Source organism: Drosophila subpulchrella, unplaced genomic scaffold (assembly GCF_014743375.2).
Source record: "Drosophila subpulchrella strain 33 F10 #4 breed RU33 unplaced genomic scaffold, RU_Dsub_v1.1 Primary Assembly Seq53, whole genome shotgun sequence".
Taxonomy (NCBI): Eukaryota; Metazoa; Arthropoda; class Insecta; order Diptera; family Drosophilidae; genus Drosophila; species Drosophila subpulchrella.
The window spans coordinates 60,001-71,773 of record NW_023665690.1 but is presented as its reverse complement, the minus strand read 5'-3'; the positions used below and the strand labels follow the sequence as shown (position 1 = coordinate 71,773).

Sequence of the window (11,773 nt, the reverse complement as noted above, 5' to 3'; positions counted from 1 at the left end):
ACGCAAACTAGTCTCTCAGTTTTAAAGCTATCGGGCTGAAACTTTCCCAAAAGTCTTATATCTTTTGCAGGTAGTATATAAGTCGGAACCAGCCGGATCGGACAACTATATCTTATAGCTCCCATAGGAATAATCGGACAAATAAATGAAAAAAAATTATATCTTTGGTGTTTTTTAGCATATAACCTCCTAAGCTTGGAAATAACAATTTTTAAATAATTTTGAATTTTGAATTAAATTTTATCGAAATCGGACGACTATATCATATAGCTGCCATAGGAACGATCGGAAAATTTGTGGAAAAATAATATGAAAAAAATTATAGCTTCGGTGTTTTTCAACATATAACATCTAGCGCTTGGAAATAACATTTTTTATTTAGTTCTGAATTTCGAATTAAATTTTATCAAAATCGGACGACTATGTCATATAGCTGCCATAGGAACGATCGGAAAATTGGTAGGAAAATAATATGAAACAAATTATAGCTTCGGTGTTTTTTAACATATAACCTCCTACGCTTGGAAATACGATTTTTTAATTAGTTCTGAATTTTGAATTTAATTTTATCAAAATCGGACGACTATATCATATAGCTGCCATAGGAACGATCGGAAAATTGGTAGGAAAATAATATGAAACAAATTATAGCTTCGGTGTTTTTTGACATATTATCTTATACTATTGGGAATATCATTTTTTGTGTTTTTAAATTTAATAATTATAGCTGCAAGGGTATATAAGCTTCGGCTTGCCGAAGCTAACTTCCTTTCTTGTTATATCTCATTTTAATTATATATTGGTAAATTCTATTATTTATTCTTGTGTATATGGCACTTATATGCCGCCATATCTATAAAAATGCATTTATATTTCAATGTATATTTTCTATATTATACATTATTATGCCTTAAAAAGTTATTATACCTACCATAAGGCGATATCCATACGATTCATTTATATAAAAGATATATGTATAATTTTCTATACATAATTTTTTTTTATGAATTGAATATATGGGTTTCCTAAGCATATCCATATAATACATTTAGTTTTATATGGATTAGATTGGTCTTCTTTATTGTATTGTCAAACTCATATTGATAAAATAAGTTTTGAACAATAAGAGGATCAGCCGCCAACCAACCAACCACTGCTACCATTGGAGGAACATATACTTACTTTTTATATGTCCTCTTACTTGTATGGTCCTCTCTTTACTTGAAAATTTCATTACCATAGGAATCTATTTATACATGGAATATGATTTCCATTACTTTTTCGCGTCACTAATAATTAATATGACGATACAGACTTGCTACCATAACATAAGTCTTGAACAATAATAGGAGCAGCCGCCAACCAACCACCAACCAACCAACCACTGCTACCATTGATAGTAATTTTATATGTCCTCTTTACTTGAATTTCAATACCATAGGAATATTTATACATGGAATATGTTTTGCCACTACTTTTTCGCGTCACTAATAATATGACGATACAGTCTTGCTACCATAACATAAGTTTTGAACAATAAGAGGAGCAGACACACCAACCAACCAACCGCGCTGCTACCATTGAAGGAACATATACTTATATTTATATAAGTCCTCTTTACTTGAATGGCCTCTTTACTTGAATTTCAATACCATAGGAATATTTATTTATACATGGAATATGTTTTGCCACTACTTTTTCGCGTCACTAATAATATGACGATATAGACTTGCTACCATAACAAGTTTTGAACAATAAGAGGAGCAGACACCAACCAACCAACCGCTGCTACCATTGAATGAACCATATATACAAACTTTTATATATGTCCTCTTTACTTGAATTTTAATACCATAGGAATATTTATACATGGAATATGTTTGCCACTTTATCATCGCGTCACTAATAAGATGACGATACATTTTGTTTGTTCAATATTTACTTATATATTGATGTTTCCAATTTAGGTCTTTTATATTTCTTCTTCCCTAGCTTACACACCACAAACAAAGTGGCGTGCGATGCTGCAGAAGCAAGCATAATGATTATGCCCGCTTGCAACATCTTTATTATCGAATCATCAAGCAAAGGATAAGCTTCAGTGGATCGCAGTATGGCAGCTGCTCAACCACTTACAACACCTTGCCTGTTACAAAAGTCGTTTACAATTGATTCTAGGCTTTGTCATTGTATTAAATAATGCTTTTATATGTAACTAGCGCGGCATCAGGTGATCAAAGATCCTCCCAATTTACTATGTTACAAATTACATTGGCATCACATCCATTGTCGTTTATAAAGTAAATTAGATTTCAAAGATCCTCCCAATTTACTATGTTACAAATTACATTGGCATCACATCCATTGTCGTTTATAAAGTAAATTATAAACTTTAAATGGTTTAGAAGCCATACAATGCAAATTGCCCCTTATTTATCATTGCAGTCCAGCACGGATACGACCTTAGAGGCGTTCAGGCATAATCCAACGGACGTAGCGTCATACCACTGTTCGCTCGAACAAGTATTGTGCCATTGGTCCGTACCTGCGGTTCCTCTCGTACTACGCAGGAATGCTGTCGCAACAACGTTTTGTCATTAGTAGGGTAAAACTAACCTGTCTCACGACGGTCTAAACCCAGCTCACGTTCCCTTGCATGGGTGAACAATCCAACGCTTGGTGAATTTTGCTTCACAATGATAGGAAGAGCCGACATCGAAGGATCAAAAAGCGACGTCGCTATGAACGCTTGGCCGCCACAAGCCAGTTATCCCTATGGTAACTTTTCTGACACCTCTTGTTAAAAACTCTTTAAACCAAAAGGATCGATAGGCCGAGCTTTTGCTGTCCCTGTGTGTACTGAACACCGAGATCAAGTCAGCATTTGCCCTTTTGCTCTATGTGTGGTTTCTGTCCGCACTGAGCTGGCCTTGGGACACCTCCGTTATTATTTGAGAGATGTACCGCCCCAGTCAAACTCCCTACCTGGCAATGTCCTTGAATTGGATCATACCTGAGTAATTGGAGTTATACCAAATTTTCAAATCAAAAATACATAAATGCACCGTTTTATTAAAGAATTTGTTTGCGATTATATAACAAACTCGTGATACTTTGATCAAGAAGCTTGCATCAAAACCCAATACCATAAGATATAATAAATATATCCGTATAATGGCTAGGAAATGATACACGTTCCATTTAATCAAGTAAGTAAGGAAACAATAAGAGTAGTGGTATTTCATTGGCGATACCAAACCGAAGTCTAATATCTCCCACTTATTCTACACCTCTTATGTCTCCTTACACTGCCAGATTAGAGTCAAGCTCAAAAGGGTCTTCTTTCCCCGCTAATTATTCCAAGCCCGTTCCCTTGGCTGTGGTTTCGCTAGATAGTAGATAGGGACAGGTGTGTCTCGGATCCCTCCGAACTTATTTTACGTGGCGTGTTCCACAATGAAGGGATTACAACCACGGCATTCTAATATACCCACAAGTGAGTATATAATGCACGGGTCTAGGTTAAGCGCCAGACCAACGCCCCGGACTAGAAGCTATAGCTATGTACATAGCAACCATCTAAGTAGCAATTCGAGTACTTACTTGTCGGGCAAGCACTCCCCCTTGCGTAGGGGCGAGATCTATCTAAAATCTCTACCGTTCTGTGGGTCACAGCACCCGAGTTGTATAACGCAACATCCACGTCGAGCCCGAGGACTCTACCCGCGATATAGGTGTCAACCACAGCCACCACGATACTCCCACAAGGGGGCCAACCTCAATGAGCAGCCTTGGAGCTGCTCAACCCGTGGTACCGAAATTACAGGCTCGGTGAGCCTCACCCCTTCAGCTCCGACAAGCTCGGATGGGGCAACCATTGCCATATTAGTCGCCTCCTACGACAAGCTATGGCAGGCTGTGGCAGTATTCTTCGCCGCTACCACACGGCAAAAGAACGGTGGGACTAACGTCCCGGCGCCTGTGGTTCCTCCCTCGTCGCATCCATCCTTCGCCTCGAGAAGGCAGCATCGGCAAAAACTCCTAGGAGACGCATCCGTTCTGGGGTCTCGACTACTCCCGCGACGATCCATCTTCCCTGGTCTCGAACGACTCCAAGGGCATCCAGGTCCCGCAAATCGTTATACAGGCGGCATTCACACAGTATGTGGCGCCAGTCCTCTCTTGCCACGCCACATGAGCATGCGGTCGTGGTGCTGAGGGTCCTGCCTTGCAGAAATGCGTTCATCGACCCGTGTCCTGTCAGCAAGAATCCGGCTTTGAGGGTAAAGACAAAGTCTTTCCTCTTGTAGACGAACGCTGCCTCTGGGAAAAACTCGCGAGTCACGGAGCCGTGTTCCGCGCGATCCCATCTGAGTTGCCACTCATTTAGCAGACGTTCGTCTAGCAGCGCCATCTTGGCTTTCCAGTCCAACACGGACAGGTCCTGTCCGTGGAGCCAGTCGCTCTCATCCAGGGGGACATCCTTCCTCAGCTTGAACTTCACGGCGATCCTGTGAGCATCCAGATCCATTGGAGGAGCACCAGCAAGCACCTGCAGTGCCACCGTGGACACTGTGCGGCATACCGGTAGGCATCCTAAAAGGATGGACCTCTGGCACGAGGTGAGGAGTTTAAGGGACTTGCCCCTACTCGCCGCCTTGTACCAGACCGAGGCACCAAAGAGTGCACAGGGGACCATGAGTCCGCTGTAAATCGTCCTCTTAGCACGGGAGCTGAGCCCCCAATCGACTCGAAGCACCCGCGCTAGTCCTCCGGCAACTCCAGCCAGCCGATCTCTGAGAGCAGAGATATGCGGGAGAAAACTCAACCGCTCGCCGACTAAGATGCCAAGGTACCGGCATTTGGTGACGTAAGGCAGGCTTGCTCCAGCAAACCGTACCGTCGGTCTCCTCGTGCGTGAAAGCTGTCCTTTCAGCAACATTATTGCCGTCTTGCTGGTTGACACACTCACTCCAACCTCAGCTCCCCAGGCTCCCACGATGTCCATCAACTGCTCGCCCTTCCGCTCCAGATCGGCACGGGAATTCCCGTCGACGAAAAGCAGAAGATCATCTGCAAACGCGCTCAGAGCACAATGTGGCTCCAAGCGCTGAAGCAGCATATCCATCAGTAAATTCCAAATAAATGGACCACTGACGGACCCTTGCGGGCAGCCCCGTGTAACCGCAACTGTGGCTGCTTCATACCTGCTGATGATGCTTGCGCTACGGCCGGAAAAATAGCTTTTCCACAAGTCGATTTCTCGACAGCCTACGTCGACAAGCCGATCTAGCACCGCACTCCACTCCACGTTGTCGAAGGCTCCCTTGAAATCGACAAAGATTCCAAGGACCCTCCTCTCGCGACTGTTGGCGACGAGTAGATAGGGACAGTAGGAATCTCGTTAATCCATTCATGCGCGTCACTAATTAGATGACGAGGCATTTGGCTATTTTTTTTTTTTTTTTTTTTGATCGCTAAGGTATGGAAATCTTCAAAAGATACTAGGTCTGCCAACACCTTGTGTGGTCTCAGTTTGTCTAGTTATGTACGATTCATTGCTCTATCTGAACCTTCTTCACATTGAGGGTTCCACAACGCCTACGTACTAAAACCATCCTTACATGCTGTTGTTGTGCGATGTTTGTGCCTAATTGATGGTGTGCCTAGGCAGCAGGCATATATATTTATATATATATATATATATTTGAACCAAGGGCATAAGCTACGTCCAGCCTCTTGAGTATCCACTATAATACATGAACTGTCTAAAACAGCCAAGACTACCTCTTATTACTTGTATAGATATGATATGGCTATCATATTTATTTAGAAGGCCCTTCGCAATCAATCGTTTTACGGATTGACCACTCCAGATCCCTCTCCAATTAATTGTGGCAGAGTGAAACTCTATGTCACCTGTCGCTACGAACTTGCGCCGCAATTCGCGTCTTATGTCCGGGGTATCGTATCTTTGGATTTTGCGCTGATGCGCATCGTCCAAAGAGTGTCCGTCATTTGTCACCTGAACGTCAATCACATCAATGTGATTTGGTCGGAGTACCACCAGGTCGGGTTTATTGAGGCCGGACTCGCCCTGCAGACTTGGCTCAACAATGACCACGCAGCCTCTCTCCTCAAGTCCCCGCTTGATTCGATTTACTACGCAGTTGTGTCTAGCTACCCGCCTCCCATGCGAGCGATAGCATTTTTGCATGATGTGGTTTGATGTTTCGGGAGCATCACATCCTGCACGACACTGTCGATCCAATTAGTGCCTTCCCCTCGTAGTACGAGACTTCGTGGGTAGGGCATTTATCCGCAGTTTAATTCCGTCTCTATATTCCTTTCCTGTTAGCAAACGCGTGGGTTGACTGACCCATCCGTGTTGTGGACCATAATGGCCCGCTTCACGGAGACCGTTGCCATCAACAGACACGAACAATCTATTTGCCCAATACTCTTCTATTGCCGAACGTGTATGCATTTCTCCTTGTTCCGCTAGCAACCTAACTCGGGCCCTTTGCATTTCTTCCTCGATGAAAGAGCTGGCCACTTCGGATTGCTCGAAGTGAGGCCATTTTATATTGCTCAATCGTCTTAGTCGAAGCATAGGAGCCATCCATCTTAGTGATGGAATCCCGAGTCCCCCACACTTTGGGGGGGCGTGAACAAATGCTATTGGCACATCCGGTGGTAAACCTAGCCATTTACGCACATAGAATCGTATCAATTTGTCGGATTTTCGTAACACACCTATCGTCACACTCCCAAGGGTAAGCTTGTGGTAGAGTTGTGGGATAAGGACGGTTCGAAGGGCAAATATCTTCTGTTGTGGCTTAAGAGGAGCTTGTGACAACCTTTGTAGCTTTGGACCAATGTCCTCGGCTGGGTTGCACTTCACTCTCCCGTTTGCATTGAAAATGATACCTAAATACTTCCACTCGTTAGTTCGCTTCAATGCCGGACACCCGTTCAAGCCTACTTGGAAGGTATGTGGATCTAACACAGTACACTTCTGTTTCGGCTGACCCTTAATACCGATAGTGAAACACTTGTCAGCATTAAGGGTGAGTCCAACAGTAGCCAGATAGCTAACTGTCTTGTCAAGCAGTTGTTGAAGCCCCATACGAGTTTCCGCAAAAAGGACCAAATCGTCTGCAAACGCGGCCGCGTTTGTCATGGCAGTTCCAACCTTGGTACCAATTTCTTTGGGGAAAGCTCTAAGTAACCGGTCAATGACCAGATTAAATAGAATAGGAGACAAAGGGTCACCCTGCTTCACTCCTCTAGCAGGGACGAATTCCTCTGAACTCCAACCTTCTCCGCAGAGACTAGTACCACCAACCTCGTACGAACTTTGTACGTAGTCGACGAAGTCCTTCGGTGCGCCATAAGCTTTTAGGGTGTTATATATAGATGCATGTGACAAAGAGTCAAATGCCTTGCTCACATCCAAATTGGCTATGTAGCAAGATCTATAGCTTTTATGACTACTCCTTAGGACTAAGTCGACTATCGTCGCATTATCGGCGCATCCGTCTGTTGGTAAGAAGCCCCGCTGACGCGGGTCCCAATCAACTGATGAGGTCAATCGGGTTGCCAATATTGCATTTAGCTGTCTTACCAAGACTGATGGCACCGATATTGGACGAAAGTCTTGCGGTCGCATTGCCGTCCCCGTCTTCGGAATGAAGATGGTTCTGGCTAGTCGGATAAAGCGAGGTAATTTACCGCACCATAGAATTAGGTTCATTATGCGAAGCATAACGCCTAACGGCACCTCCTTAGCAGATTTTGGAGTTATTCCGTCAGGCCCCGGAGAGCTAGATAATGCGACTCTTGATGTCCTAAGTTCGCGCTTTGTAATAGCGGACCATACCCTCTCAAGCGAGTGAACTGGAGTTGTCACTATGTTTTCGCAAGAGCTTGGGCTAGACTGAGTCATTACCTCTCTCCAATAGGGTTCCATATATTCTTGGTTTGGCATTACCGACTCATCAGTTTCCTCGAGTATTGACTTAATGCACCTTCCTTTATGCTTATCCCAGTTTCGCTGGATGACAGCGTACTGCTGCCTTCTGCTTTCTCTTCTATTCCGAGGCCGCCGTGCCGGCCTCGTCAGCGTGCGTCTTGCACCCTGTGTCGGAAAAATTCCCTGAAGATAAGCGGATAAGCACTGGAGAGTGGTTTCCTTCCCCTCGATCTGCGCCCTATCAATGATAGTTTGCAGTTCTTGGGCTCTCCATTTGGAAGGACAAACTACGGGGCTATACCCGCGTAGCGCCAACAAGATTCCACTGTTCGACTGTTCTAATGGTGTGATTGGAGACGTTTCAGACGTTGGTACTTGGGGGTTTTGCTCACTATTACTAGGGCGGCGCCGTATGGTTAGATTTGCAACTTCTGGGACGAGAGCAGATTGCCCCCTTATCTGCTCGATTTTCTCCTTATAATCGTCCCTCTGTCTCAGCTTTTTAATTGCTTCGACGCTACGGTTCGTGAAAAATACCGCTAGTTGCTTATTTATGTGTCTTACACCATTTGCCGTGAGCTCAACCTCCTTTCTCGCCATCATCATCTTCTCTTCCTCACACCATCTTGCCTTGATATCAACACGTCGACGAATATCATCAAGTTCGTCTGGGTGTTGAGATCTCATGTGAACACCAAGTCCTCTTTTGCTTGTAAAGGACCGGTCACATATTGTACATGGCACTCCGACTGGAGTAGCTTCTGCACTTGGTTCATATTGGGCATCCCCTGGGAAAAGATCCACAGGGGGTCGAGTCGTCAACGAATTTTCCACTAGTATCCGAGGCCTATTTATATTACTTTCTGTAGTTCCAATATGTAAGATTTCCCATAGGGTAACCAGCCCTATGGGAAATATATTCGCCGCTCAAATTGGCTGTTAAACAGTAAAGCAAGCTGCTTAACATTACCGGGGAACACCACGAGGAGGTTTTGAGTCGACTTGAATCTAGATATGACTTATGAATTACAGAATAATATTCCCCTTCTGCACATCCGAGGATATGACTTATGAATTACAGAATAATATTCCCCTTCTGCATACCTAAATTCCAGTTCCCCTTAAGAGAGTCATAGTTACTCCCGCCGTTGACCCGCGCTTACTTGAATTTCTTCACTTTGACATTCAGAGCACTGGGCAGAAATCACATTGTGTCAACACCCGCTAGGGCCATCACAATGCTTTGTTTTAATTAGACAGTCGGATTCCCCAAGTCCGTGCCAGTTCTGAATTGATTGTTAATTGATAATCGTTATAATTAATAAGAACTAATTGGTTTAACCCAATTAGTATTCTTAAAAATTTTAGCAAGAAAGTTCCACAATTGGCTACGTAACTAAACTATCCGGGGAACAAGTGACCAACATAAATGCCAGACACTCTATTTACCCAGAACGAGCACATAAACCATGTTATTGTTTCCCAATCAAGCCCGACTATCTCAATCTTCAGAGCCAATCCTTATCCCGAAGTTACGGATCTAATTTGCCGACTTCCCTTACCTACATTATTCTATCGACTAGAGACTCTTCACCTTGGAGACCAGCTGCGGATATTGGTACGGCCTGTTGAGAAGTTTGCGTGTCCCCACCATAAATTTTCAAGGTCCGAGGAGAAAATATCGACACAACAGTATATGTCATGCTCTTCTAGCCCATCTACCATATCTCTCTGCGAAAGACTTCCATGGTAGTACGGCTATAAAACAGAAAAGAAAACTCTTCCGATATCTCTCGACGGCTTCTTTATGGTCGTTCCTGTTGCCAGGATGAGCACGAGGCCCATATTTAATAACAAACGGATACTCAACAGGTTACGGAATTGGAACCGTATTCCCTTTCGTTCAAAATTATTCAAGTATATTAATTAGCTTGATTTATATAATATAATTATATTTGTATGGCATTTGTGTTTTACTTGAAAATTTTCGGCTTTCGCCTTGAACTTAGGACCGACTAACTCGTGATCAACCACTGTTCACACGAAACCCTTCTCCACTTCAGTCCTCCAAGGTCTCATTCGATTATTTGCTACTACCACCAAGATCTGTACCAATGGCAGCTCCATGCAGGCTTACGCCAAACACTTCTACGCATACCATTGTACCTTCCTACTCACTAAAGTTTCAAAATTTATATCACAAGTAATATAAATCATCTACTTTAGCGGTAATGTATAGGTATACAACTTAAGCGCCATCCATTTTAAGGGCTAGTTGCTTCGGCAGGTGAGTTGTTACACACTCCTTAGCGGATTTCGACTTCCATGATCACCGTCCTGCTGTTTTAAGCAACCAACGCCTTTCATGGTATCTGCATGAGTTGTTAATTTGGGCACCGTAACATTACGTTTGGTTCATCCCACAGCGCCAGTTCTGCTTACCAAAAGTGGCCCACTGGGCACATTATATCATAACCTTGAACTTCATATCAAGAAAGTTAAGGTTCTTACCCATTTAAAGTTTGAGAATAGGTTAAGATCGTTTCGACCCTAAGGCCTCTAATCATTCGCTTTACCAGATAAGATTATTTTATATAACATTAAAATGCACCAGCTATCCTGAGGGAAACTTCGGAAGGAACCAGCTACTAGATGGTTCGATTGGTCTTTCGCCCCTATACTCAATTCTGACAATCGATTTGCACGTCAGAACTGTTTCGGTCTTCCATCAGGGTTTCCCCTGACTTCAACCTGATCAAGTATAGTTCACCATCTTTCGGGTCACAGCATATATGCTCAAGGTACGTTCCAGTTAGAGGCATAAATAATATAAATATCATTATACATAACTATATAGAACGCCCCGGGATTGTGTTAATTAGCTATAAATAGTTAAAAAACTAATCCCATTATTAGTCAAGTTAATTACGCTATTAGGTTTATATCCCAATAACTTGCACATATGTTAGACTCCTTGGTCCGTGTTTCAAGACGGGTCCCGAAGGTATCCTGAATCTTTCGCATTGTTAATCATACAAGTGCATATAATAAACACAAAAATCAATGATAATTATGCCATTATATAATTCCGAAAAATTAACGCACTGTATTCATATAAATCTATCAGCACTTTATCAAATTAATAACATTTATTCTGTGTTAAAATGCAAGCAAATTAATTTGAATAAACTATAAGTTATATTTTATGATAAATTTTGTATGCTAATAGATTACAATGTCCTTATATGGAAAAAATGCACACTATTATCATAATATTGTTTAAATATTACAATTTTAATGATGAATTTTCCATAACGGATATTCAGGTTCATCGGGCTTAACCTCTAAGCAGTTTCACGTACTGTTTAACTCTCTATTCAGAGTTCTTTTCAACTTTCCCTCACGGTACTTGTTTACTATCGGTCTCATGGTTATATTTAGTTTTAGATGGAGTTTACCACCCACTTAGTGCTGCACTATCAAGCAACACGACTCTTTGGAAACATCATCTAGTAATCATTAACGTTATACGGGCCTGGCACCCTCTATGGGTAAATGGCCTCATTTAAGAAGGACTTAAATCGTTAATTTCTCATACTAGAATATTGACGCTCCATACACTGCATCTCACATTTGCCATATAGACAAAGTGACTTAGTGCTGAACTGATTTCTTTTCGCTCGCCGCTACTAAGAAAATCCTGGTTAGTTTCTTTTCCTCCCCTAATTAATATGCTTAAATTCAGGGGGTAGTCCCATATGAGTTGAGGTTGTGTATAACTTTTTTTGCAATTAATTC

General features: G+C 42.6%; 1 pseudogene; it reads right to left on the bottom strand.

The window, feature by feature from the left end:
• Positions 1–2,072: 2,072 nt before the first annotated feature.
• LOC119562517 lies at positions 2,073–11,747 on the bottom strand (annotated as a pseudogene).
• Between the last annotated feature and the right edge of the window lie 26 nt (positions 11,748–11,773).